This window comes from Cryptomeria japonica, chromosome 5 (assembly GCF_030272615.1).
Source record: "Cryptomeria japonica chromosome 5, Sugi_1.0, whole genome shotgun sequence".
Taxonomy (NCBI): domain Eukaryota; kingdom Viridiplantae; phylum Streptophyta; class Pinopsida; order Cupressales; family Cupressaceae; genus Cryptomeria; species Cryptomeria japonica.
In genome coordinates this window covers 869,843,094-869,856,378 of record NC_081409.1, presented here as the reverse complement: position 1 = coordinate 869,856,378, position 13,285 = coordinate 869,843,094, and positions in this window count along the sequence as shown.

Sequence of the window (13,285 nt, the reverse complement as noted above, 5' to 3'; positions counted from 1 at the left end):
AAAAAAAATCATCAAAAGAAAATTCTATCATGCAAATTGTAAATTAAACTAATCTAACAAGAATTTCCATTTTTTATGACTATCCTAGTTATGACAGTTTTGGTAGTACTGCACTCTATCATTTATAACTTTTTAACCATTAATAATTTTGAAAATCGCACCAGTGGAAATGTGGAAAACTGGGTTTTACAGATCATATTAAAATTTGGGTTAGATCCAATGGTTCAATAAAAAGTTATACCCTCCAAACAGAGACCATTTGTGACTGTCATAGAAGAATAAGTAAAATGATATTACTTCACTCTGTCCTTTTTAACTTTCAAACCCAACTTTTTTAAGACAATCACTTCAGTGAAATTGCAGAAAATTTGGTTTTAAACAAAATATAAAAACTTGGTTTAGATCCAATGATTCAATAAAAACTTATTCTCTCCAAACCGAGTCCATTTTTGACTGTCATAGAAGAACAAGCAAAAAGAAAGATTTTTATTTGCAAATTTAACACATGTTTATTAGTTATAAAAACTAAACATTAAATTTGTTCAAGAAACATTAGAAATCTTGTAGTTATGGGTTCGAGCCCCACGGTGGGTGCCAAAAATGTGTGTAAAAAGTGGACCTGTATCTGTATCTAGAATACACAACACTTCAATTAAGTCATTAGATGCATGGTTAGTAAATCAATAATCAATGAATAATAAAACCATAACAAATTGACCCATTGCCTTCTAGTAGGTGCGAGTTTAGATTTCTCTCAGATTGCTAAGCTATCCAATGACTAGACAACATGTAAACGAAGGATTTTTGAATCTATATGAGCATGAATTTAAGCTAGATGGATGCGAGATTAATCTAGATATGCATGATTAATCTAACATGATTTAAGCAATATATGAATATTTAAGCTAAATGATTTAAGAAATATGAAGTAACTAATATGCAATATCTCAATGCAAATTCTCAATTAACCTAGAACAAAAACAACATAATAACAATATATTCTCCAGGATTTTTGAATGAGAGATGAGAGCCTGAATTTATAGAAAATTCAGAAAGAAACCAATGGCTGAGATCAAATGATGATGAGCGGTCAAGATTTTCCAAGAGGAAGCACAATCCAGATGAATTGATGTGATTGGATGCTTTTCTCAGTTTTAAAGGAAACTAAACTAAAATTAAGATTAAATCAAGAAAAAAACTGATTTATTCTCTATTTCATTCAATTTTAATATTTAATTGTTTTAATTGCTTTCTTTGAGATTATTTATCAATTTTTAATTTGTTTTTTCCAAAATTATCTCCAATTGATTTCTTTTCTCAATTTTTAATTCTTTTTTTGTCAATTAATTCCTTTTTTGATTTATTTCCTTTTTTGAAGATTTGTGCTCATAATTTCCAATTCCTCTTTCTTGATTTGTTTCCTTTTTTGAAGATTTGTGGCAAATTGATTTAGTTTTAAATTAATTCCTCTTTTTGATGATTTAATGGCAAATTGATTTATTTAATTAAATATGCAAAAGATATTTAATTAAAATAAATAAGATAATTATTTAAAATGATTTACTTGGAATGATTTAATTAATTAAATAAATATTCAATTAATATTGAGTTATTAATTTGCCATGTGACATTTGATGATTAAAGAATTAATTGCGTGCTCAAGATTTATTTAATTGCCTTTGGTTAGGACCTTGGTGATGTTGTCGAGATTAGGGGCCCATGGTTTAGATGACCATTTTTAGGGTATTACACCCCCAACCGAGACACCCTAATAAGTAGTTGTATCGGCCTATCTTGCAACTTCTAACCATTTAGCCTTCAAACGAGCCTCTGAAAAAATGTAAAGGAGCATCTTATACTCCTCTTCAATCCAATGATTCAATGGATCAAATCCACAATCCTCTTAATTAGAGGCACTAACAAAATCACCACCAACAAAATTACCTTTGCGTTTCCTAAGACAAATCTACTATAAGAATATTCATCCTCCTCCACCCATTATCTTGCCCAAATTTATTCATCAGAAGCAATAGTGTTAGCAATCTCTCTATCACCAACACCAACAATTGCTAGAGACAAAACCATATCCATCCCCTACAAAATAAAGTTATCCACATCATCACCATCTTCTTCCTCTTTCACGTAACCCACACATGAAGGGGAACACGATCTAGTCACTACTAGGGTTTTACCACCCATATTCTCCCTCTCTCAAAGTTGCTTTCTTTGTGTCTGCTTCGTCCACTTCATTATATTTTTTGACGGATTTCCCTTTCTTTAGAGGAGAGCCCATTCCTCTAAAATTGTTAGATTCACTTATAGGTTCATTTTTGTTGCTAGAACTATCTCTAGATTCATTCTTATTATGATTCTTAATTTTTTTAATGTTAAATATGTAACACAAGCACTTGCAAGATCAAACAACAAATGAGGAACTCCTTCCATAGATTAAGGTAGTAAAAAAAAATCACTATATTCTTCAAAATCAAAATTACAAAATGAATCAAACAATGCATGATGACTTGATTTATAGAAATTAAGAGAAACCTAATCTAAAATTAGCAAACAAAAATTAGCTCAAAGAATTAAAGATTAGTTCAACTAAGTGAACTTAAGCTAAAAAAACATCTTAAATATAGAATGCATTAACACCCCTCTTAAGTGAAACTTAGGAAGAAGTAATAAACCTCTAAATGATGTGAAATGTTGAGGATAGGTCTTGGCATCTAAAGGCCTGATGAGGTACCCATGTCCAAATGAAAAAAATATCACAACTAGAGAAAAGGACAAAAAGCATGTGGGAGAAAAATCCTCTCCAAAAGATAAAAAATAATGAAGGACTAAGAGGCCTCCAAAACAATGTCCCAAAATAAATAGGAACATGAAAAACCCCCCTTAAGAGCATGAAGAAGCTGCATACAACTATAAAAAAATATTGTTATAGTGTTAAAATGAAGAACCTCCCCTAAAACCAAGATGATGATTAGGATCAATAAGACAACAATATGCATGGGTGTCCTTGACAACACTACTCGAATAATGAGTAGATGGAAAGAAAAGGAAAACATATAATAGTTGAAGATATAGATGACACATGTGTAACGAATAGAGAACAAGTACCATTTCCCCAATTATGAGCAATAAACATCATTATACAATTCATCATCAATTTATAAGGAGAATTTTTGAAACAAATAAAAGAAAAAAATAAATGATCTACTCATCTAGATTATAGCATAAGTTCATGTATACGACAATCACTAACAACTTGAAAGGGTGAGTACCATTACATCCTCTGCAATTGATAACAACATAATATAATGATCATCAAATGTAAGAACTAAACATTAGTTGAATATTGCATTTGAATTTTGAGAAGTTCTCAATTCCATTATAAAGGGTAGAGATATTTAGAACAATAGGAGGCTAGTATCTGAACACAGTACCATAGCTACTAAATCATGCATATCATTAGAGCTCAGTATAATAAAATATTTGTGCTGAAATAAAAAGTCATTCACTTTCTTAATTAGTTAAATTTTCTAGTTTACATAATAGTGAATCCAAACCTCTTTCATCCTTTCTCCATAATTTGAGTAGAAGAGACAAAGAGAGAGAGAGAGAGAGAGAGGAGAGAATCAGTGGAATGATTTTCCACCCTACCACAAAGTCATAGGCTTCCCCATGCTACCCCACAAAGGGAGCCCAACCCATCACGAGGAGTCTAGCATTTTGTGGCCAACATGTGTGAAAGTGTGAAATATGGTGTAACTGCAACATGCAACCTATTAATGCCCAAACAAAAATATTTGTGCATATGCCTCTTTACCCATGAAGTGACTCGATTTTAACCCAACAATTCTTGACTAATTATTAGAGTTACATGCTTTGGCCAAATTATGTAACTCATTATTACCCTTGGGTCTAACCCGGTAGCCACTTAACACCTTTACACATACTGTCAATGATTAAATATGAATAATTTTAGCTAACATAAAGTCCTAGATTTTGAGATTTTACCTTGAAATGGAGTAAGATTACATTTGGGTGGGCTTACATCAATGTTTTTGGGAATTACATTCTTTTGTGTGAGATAATATTGTATCAGATTTTTTTTCATTATACAATTGATAAAAACTTGCTCAAGACTACTGATCATACAATTGATAAAAACTTGCGTAGGACTATTGGTCATACAATTGATCAAAACTTGCATAGGACTATTGGTCATAAAGTTCACAAGATCAAGCTGAAGAAGGTGTATAGACTCAAGTAAGGTGCTAAAAAAACACCACAAAATTACAACAGTCAAAAGCAATATTGAGCGTAATGATTGTTGTGGTTGCATTGTTTATTCCATCCTTCACTATATTGGAGGTTAACAGTTTACTATAGAACTTATATACTGATAATAAATACATAAATCTCACATTATTATTGATGGTGGGTAGCATATAACTGTTGTAAATTACTACATCAGTCATGTGGAAACCATTATATATTAGCTTTCCCCATAGCTATGTTAGACAGTTCAAATAACTGGAAGACAACTAAGTGTGTGGGGGTGAATCAGATGTCACAGATTATTGGAACCATATGAAATTAAAACTTTAATACTAGAACCCAAAACATTAATACGAGAATGCTTAAATCAAATACCAGAATAGCAGTTAAACCAATTAAGCATAAACAATAATCACATAATAAATACTGATGGTCTGCAAAAAGGATGTTAGGAAACACAAACACAAGACTCTTGAGAATCAAACATTAGTGTTAGTATCATAAACGAAATACAATCCTAAGCAAGCATATCAAGAGAGATATCAAACATTTAATGGAAAGCATACAAAAACAAAAGAAAGACAGAAGACCCTTCCAAATGCTTGCCAACATGTTCATAGCTGCTTCTCCCTTGTTCCTCTCCTCTCCAAGTTCCACATGAGTGTAGCCCTCAGCTTTTTGCACTACTATGGAAGTCTTATGGAGATTCAAGCTTTATGAAAATGATCAAAAGATTATGCAAATGCAAGCTAAATATGAGAAAGCACCTAATTAAGCTATATTGATTTTAACCAAAATAACAATGTAGATTAAATAGCTCCTGAAATTCTCTCTTAAATTTCACTATAGATTAGATGCATACAAGATTTTTGGATCTGGTTTATGAAGGAATGGGCTCTATTTATAGGAAAAATAAAGAAATGGATGGTTGAGATTGAGTAATCTCAACAAGGGCCAGGATTGATGGGTTTATGATCCATGTGAAGGCTTTCAACCCAACCCTAGGATGACAAATGTCAACATGCGATGACTTGAGAGGAGAGGGAAGAAGAATTAAATGCTTGAGATGACATGAAGGTTAGCTTGGGAGGTAAGGTTAATGTTGAGTTGAATGAATAAAACCATTATCCAATGAATAATGCCTTTATCCAATGGAGAAACTCTTGTGCAAGAGTTAGTGGGGATAACCATGGTCAAAGCAATAAATGTTTGAAGAGACCCATGAGTTAAATGAGGGTTGAGTTAGAGGGAAAGTCTATAACCATGTGGGTGAGTTGAGTTAACCATTAATGGTTATATAAGAGCCATAAATGGTCATGTAAGAACCATTAATGGTTTGGAAGACTTTAGGGGTTAACTTGTTGGAGACATAAAGCATTTAATGTTTTTCAAAGACTTTGGAGGCTTTGAGAAGTGACTTCAAGTTTCTTAGGAATGTGACAATAATTAAGGGATGGGTTTAGGATAATTAGGAATGGTTTAGAAGAATTTAGAAAGTGGTTAGAAGAGTCTAGAAGGGGATTTAGGATGCAAGTGGGTTTGGTGGGTGAGGGAAAATAGGATTTTAATTAAAATAAAATTACTTTATTTCAACAAAATAGGTGCAACTTGCATTTGTGGGAGAATGCAAGTGGGGGGGGGGATGGTAGTTTAGGGATTTAAATAAATGTTTTATTATTTATTTAAAAGAGGAAAGGGGATTAAATTAAATAAATATGTTTTATTCATTTAATTGATTGTTAGTGTGGTTTAATGAATTAAATTAAATAAATTAAATAATTTATTTAATTAATAGGAGAAGAGGTTGAGGATGAATTAATTAAATATTATTTTAATCAACTGATTATTGAGGGTTAAATAATCAAATAAGTAGTAAATATTCATTTAATTAAATGGACAGATTTATGTGACTACATTTGCCCCTCTTTGAGATGGTGCGGTTTATCGCGTTGTTTCAAAGAAAGAAAAAATAGGTGCGAAGAAATATGCCCCATAGATGTTAATTTAGTGGGTGGTATGCCCCCTCGAGAGATGGGCTGAAATTTTTTGAAAAATCGGGCGATATCTCGAAAAAGAATGAGAAGTGGAGGGGTAAAAATAGACTCATTTGCACCTATCTTGCTGGCAGTTTGGAGCTTTGATAGTGACTTTTGGTGAAAGAGTAAGCAACGATCATCATGCCTGTGCCTATAGCAGATCATTGACTAGAGTGGATCCATCGATTCGAGCAGCCAAACGACTACGGACCAGCAGTACGCAAATTTTGAATTTTGTATTTTGTGCATTTTTAGCATGTTTTTTCAAGGATCAAAGTCCAATGAAGATAATAGCACTAAAACTGTGTTTTAGTGCTTTTGTCGCCTAGAATAGTGCTATTGTGTTGCAATGGGGCTATTGTATAATAGTTGTAGTGCTTATGTTAGGTTTAGTGCTTCCGTTGCATAGGAATATCGCTATTGTAATATTAGCGTTGTTGTGTGTTTTTTGTAGCATTGTTATTGAATAGCGTTGTTGTAGCGCGTTGGATTGTTTAGTGCTTTTGTACACAAATTATAGCGTGATTGTTAGTAGAATAACACTATTGTGATCAAAATGCCCCAGTGTTAGAGGGCATAGCTTGATGCCTCAACTGATTGTTTGATTGGTTGTGTTGGTGAATTATAGTAGCCTCATTGAGACTAGGTCATTATGATAAATGCCTATTGTAGTCTAGGATTGCCATAATCGATTGCCTGTTGAGACCCGAAGATACTTGATCAAAGTATCCATTGATAGTCTAGGTGGAAAACTTAAGAAATTTTGTAGCAAAACAACTGATGTTTGTTGATGTGTGTAGGAGGACCTGCTAGTTCTATAGATGCGAGAGAGGCATCCTACCACACAACAACTGCAAGAGCAGTTGACGAAGGCAGAGAGAGACTACATCGTTGTGATTGGTTTGTACAATATGATGTATCTGTTGGAATTTTTATGATGTTTTGATTGTCATTGATGGACATACACTTTCTTGATGATGGACACACACTTTCTTGATGTATGAGTTATGCTCAACCGGTAATTGTTCCAACCGGTATTATGTATTATTGAAAGTATAGTCTCTAGACTATCAATATTTTGCAGAAGATGTTTACCGGTCACAGATTGACTAAAGAGCTCAAGCGGTATGGAGACCTCAAGCAGTTTGAGGATCACAAGCGGTACAAAGGACCCAAGCAGTAGTTAACTTTTGATCAGAACACTATGATCTACCAGTCTTCATTTTTGACAACCGGTAATCGGTATATTGTATTAACCGGTATTACTCGGTGATGAGTTACCAAACGGTATTTTTGTAATGTGTGATGAGTTATCATCCACCAACACTTTGATGGTGATTTTGTGCCATGTTACCAAATGTGTCTAGATGCACTGAACCTAGGAACTTGTAGTCTAATCCTATTAGATCGACATGAAATCAGTTTCCTTTATATAAGGACATCATGTCTAGGGTTTGCATGTATGAGAGAGAGCATGAAAGATAGAATAGTAAAGGTTATGTGTGATCATAGTAGAGAAGATTAGGTCTGTGTGAAGAGACAAAGTGTGGAGATATTGAAGACTGAAGTAATGCTAAAAAGCATTAATAATGAGCTGTTGAAAAGCATTAACAATGAGCTATCAAGGATCTAACTGAGCATACTGTATTATTATCTAAATCATTCACTTGTTGATTACTAATATCTTCAACAAGTATGAAACCCTTAACTGGGTAGGCCCAACAAAGCCTTTGTAAATCCTCTAACAAGGTGGTTCATAACTATGGATATAAAATCCTTTAACAAGGTAGTCTTTAACAAGACTTATCTCCTAATAGAGATCTAGATTCCTAATAGGATCTGTTCTGGTGAAGAACATTGTATGACCTTAACCGGTCTGGTTTCTGTTCTGCAGATAGTTATTTGTGAGTTTCTACTCACCATGGTTTTTCCCATTTGGGTTTCCATGTCAAATATCTTTTGTTATGGTGATTGTGCTCTTGTGGGTGAATGCTTTGTTTTCTATTTGATTTGCATTTATCTTAGCTGGTTTATTAGTGAATCTGTTGCACCGATTATCTGGTAAACTATTTAAGAGTATTTACAGTAATTTTTGGTATACTAATTCACCCCCCCTCTTAGTATTCATCAATTGGTATTAGAGCCAACCTTTCTATAAGTCTAACCACTTGGAAGGAGATATGGGGGAATACAGTGTGAGGGAACTTACTCATCGTCTCACTCAGACTGAGAGAGCCTATGATGAACTCAAAGTCAAGTATAAAGCCTTTTTGGCCAAAAGAAGAGAGCATGCTGAGAAAATGATGGAACTCATTGAAAATAGCTCTTCTGATGAAGCAAACATGGATGCCCTAGTTGAAGATGTTGAAAAACTGAATGAATCTAAAGCCAATATGAGAAAAGAGTTGGAAGGACTGACTATCAGAATGTGTCAAGAGCTTGAGAATAGAAGGAAAGCTGAAGGTCTGGTAAAAGACAAAGATCATGATATCTCCAAGCTAAAGCAAGAAATTAGTACCCTTACCGCTCATCTCCAAGAGAGTAAAGTGGAAAAAGAAGAAATTCAAGGTGAACTAAACATGGCTATTTCTGAGAATGCAACCTTGATGGAATCCAATGCTGCTATCTCCAAGAAACTTATTGAGTCAAAGGAGATACTTGCCAAATTCAATAAGAGTACTATTAAGCTAGAACAAAAGTTGGGATTGACAAAACCAGTAAAGAATACCACTGGACTTGGTTTCTCTGGGTATGAGGAAGGTGAAACCTTTGGAACAAAAGCTGAAGCATCAAAGAAGCAACCAAAATCCAAGGATAAAGGTAAGCGAAAATTTAAACCTATTTGCTTTAATTGTCTCAAAGAAGGACATATTGCTAATGTATGTAGAAGCAAGGCCTACAACAATTTTCCTTATTTTCTAAACAATAAGCCTAGATCCAATAGATTCAATGGAAACTATTATGCATGCAACAAGTTTGGGCATAGAGCATTTGAATGTTGGCCGGTTTTGCACAACACTGGGAGACATCCTCCAAGGACTCAAGGAGTTATCCCTGAACCTTCTGTGAATTGGAATCCCAACTAGTACAATACCTATGACCATCGGTCAAGTGGTTATCAAGACGAAACTAGTTGGAGAGCAACTTGTTTGATCTGTCGTGGTAGTGGTCACACTGCTACAACATGCAGAAGGAAGAATGGAAGTATGAATAATGGACCATGGAGAACACCTGGAATGATATGCTATCATTGCAACAAACCAGGACACACTGCCCAAACTTGCAGACTAAGAAAGAACCTATCGGATGATATACCAATCACTCTAGAAGGGAAGATTGATGCTGAAACCATTCAAGTTGAAATGAATAAAACTTGGAAAAATAAATTAGAGGAAGGATCACAGGATGAACATGTTTCTGCACCTAGTGTGGAAGTCTCTAAACTGACAAACTGAGCTTAGAAAAGCTTAGGGGGAACATATTGGTGAAATATTTCGAACCCCCAGATTCTATCGGTAAAGACCTTAACCGGTATATGTTACCTATCAATTGGTAGAAGATTCGAAGTGGTAAAAGGAAAAATTAGGGTTTGTGCCCTAGCGGTGATGCATTTATTATGGTAGGTGAGAAGTTGTTTAAAAGGGATTTTCATCGTCATTATCACTTATCAGTTTTCGAGAGAAGAATTTTCAAGAGCAGAGCGACAAAGAGCAATTTGTCTAGCGATTCAAAGTGAATTCAAAAATCTTGTAGAGGAATCCAGCGATCTTTTTCAATCTATCAGCGAAGAACACTAAGCGGTAATCTAGCAACCAAAGTGGTGTATTGTGGGCGACATTGGCAAACCCTAAATTTCGGATTGTTAAGGTATTTCTTGAATTTCTTTCTTATCATGGCTTCTGCATCACACTCTAGTTCTAGTACACCTGTAGATTCAGCCGAATGTCTTCATAAAAAATGAAATACAATGCCCTATCCCAAATACCCACCAGAGTTATTATCAAGGAAGATATTTCAGGGTATATAGACTGTAAGTTGGAAGACCTAGGATCCCTAGTGATCCATTCCCAACTAAGTCTGTTCTGTGGGAATGACAAGAAGATCAAACCTGAGTATAGTATCCTTGAAAGGATGAAATAACACAATGTGGTGTATTTTCTAGAAGAGTTCACAGAAGATCATATTCACATCATCCTTAGTAGAGTGCACGGTGATAAGATGTACCTTGAGCGGACACATGACATCGCACCGGAAGCAATTTATGCCATCATCGGTTTCTACAAAACTTGAGAGGTACCAACTTTATGGAAGGTCACCAAAACTAAAATGACAAAGCTCACCGGTTCTGTGAGTGACCAATGGGTGATGACCGTCAATACCATTAAAGATGACCCGGTGAAATATGCTTGCATGGTGATTGGTTACCGGATGTTTTATGCGAGCAGAATGAATTATGTCCCTACTACTGCAGTGAATGCTGCTTACAGAATGATCAAGGAAGACACTTCATTTGACCTCTGTGCCTATCTACAGAAGCAATTGCTGTTAAATATGAAGTCCATCAAATAGGATAATTCTCTAAGGTTCAGATTTGGCCAACTTTTGGTCAGTTTATTCTTTTATTTTCAAGATTATTTCCCTAGAATAGGTGATGTGCAATGGTCTACTGACCTACCGGTCTCTAGACAAATTAAGGAAAGTCTACAAGTAGTGGGAACTAGATATCCTAAGGTTCTGAATAAATATTTTGATGAATTCAAGCGAAAGATGAGCCAGATAATAAGGATATTTGGTGATATTGTGAAGAAGTATGAAGATGACATTTGCTTCACAATAAGGATTGATGACTGCATAATGGAAGCAGTGGAACCGAGAAAGGAAGTAGTTGGCTCTATGGGGTATGAAGTGATGTATGACATGTTGATCATGTATGCCTCTACCTTACTTGCCTCTCCACTAGATGCTAAGAAAAAGAGAACTGGTACCTACTTAGAAAGGGTTACACTGGTTGAAGAACCAAACCAGAAAAAGGACAAAGTAGTGCCATTGGTATCTGCACCGGTTACCTCTGCTAGTCTGAAAGTGACCAAGAGGTCACCAGCTAAGAAGAAACCTGAGGTTATTCTAGCAAAGGTATTTGAGAGGAAGTGGAAATCCACGACCAACTCACCAGAGTCAGAGGACATTGAATCGAAAATTCAAACAAAGAAGACAAGACAATCAAGCAAGAAGGCAAAGTCTACCGGTAATGTTCTTGCAACTTCAACACCAGTAAATATAGATATTTCCTCTTATAAGCTAATGACACATTGTCAGAGGACTCTAAAGAATATTAAGAGGAAAGTGCTTGATGATTTGAAGGAATATTTTGATGATTTTACTGATAGTGAGAAAGAAGAAGTAGAATAGGAAGTCATCAAATATTTATGTGTTAATGATCAGTCGCCATCAGAGATTAAATCTATTACTCCAGATTCTTTATATAATTCTTTAGATAATAAATGGTGCATTGCCATTGAGAAGGAACAGGAGACTCGGGAGAAAATTTTTGCACAATACTTTCTTGATGCTTCTAAATTAGAATTATTTGAGATAATTGATAAGAACAAAGGCATCTTCTTCATGAGAAGGAGAAGACTAAGGCTACTAGAAGGAAAAGATTCTAAAGTGGAAAAGGATACTCACATACATGTGAAAGCTGCTGTCAATATGCACCGAGTATCTAAAGTTGCTAAGCAAGCTGACCAAGCACCAAACCTATCCTCAAGACAAACCGGATGAGGTGTTTGATAGTGAAGGTGAAAGAGTGACATAACAACCTACTGATGTTGATGCATTAGATAATGAGGATGTCACTCCTGAGAAAGAGAAAGAGAAACATGATAAAGAAAAAGAAGAAAAAGAGAAACATGATAAAGAAAAAGAAGAGAAAGAGAAACATGACAAAGAGAAAGTGAAGAAAGAGCAAGAGGAAAAAGAAAGGCAGGAAGAAAATAAGAGAAAAGAGGAAGAGAAGAAGAAACAAGAAGAGAAGAAGAAAGAGGAAGAGAAAAGGAAAGAAGATGAGAAGAGGAAAGAAGAGGAGAAGAGGAAAGAAGAGGAGAAGAGGAAGAAAGAAGAGAAGAAGAAAGAAGAAGACAAGAGGAAGGAAGAAGAAAGGAAGAAGGAGGAAGAGAAGAAAAAGAAGGAAGAGGAAAAGAAGAAAGAAGAGGATAAGAAAAAAGCAAAAGAGGAGAAGGAAGTAGAGAAGAACAAACAAGTGAAGACTCCTAAGGAAACTAGTGATCAAACCAAACAGGTTGATACCACCAGTCCTATTGATCTACAATCAACAGATGAGTCTAAGCTGCTTCGAAGCATAAAACTTGCACATGAGAGACTGGAAGCATTGTGAAGGAAGAAGGAACAGGATGTCATACAAACTATGGTTGACACCCTTACTAGTCTAATTCTTGGCACCAACCTCCCTAGTACCAATTCCTCTCTATCCAATCTTAATTACTAGTCTAATTTTGTGTATCGTAGTGGAGGACCAGGTACAATGCTTGGAAGATGTTGCTGAAGCCACTGTAAAGAAGAACCATGAAAAGGCACTCAATACTACCTTAGTCAAGCAAATGAATGAAATGAGGACACAACTACTAAAGCAACAGAATGATATCAGTGTTGCTATGGGTGAAGGTAAATTATTGTCGAGTAAAATCTTCCAACCCTATCTATTTTGTGATGATGTGCTTAACCAGAAAGCTAAACTCCAATTGGAGTTACAGACATATATCAACAATTTCAAGATGCCATATGATTCATTCACTACCTATGGACAAACTGTTCATCATTATCAACATCAGAGTGCCAAGATGGACTTAGATATCAACAACCGGTCTAAATATTTGCAGGAGCTTCAACTACTCCTATTGCCAAGACTGCAAATTCTTCAGAAATGTTTTCTCAACCTAGAAGCTATC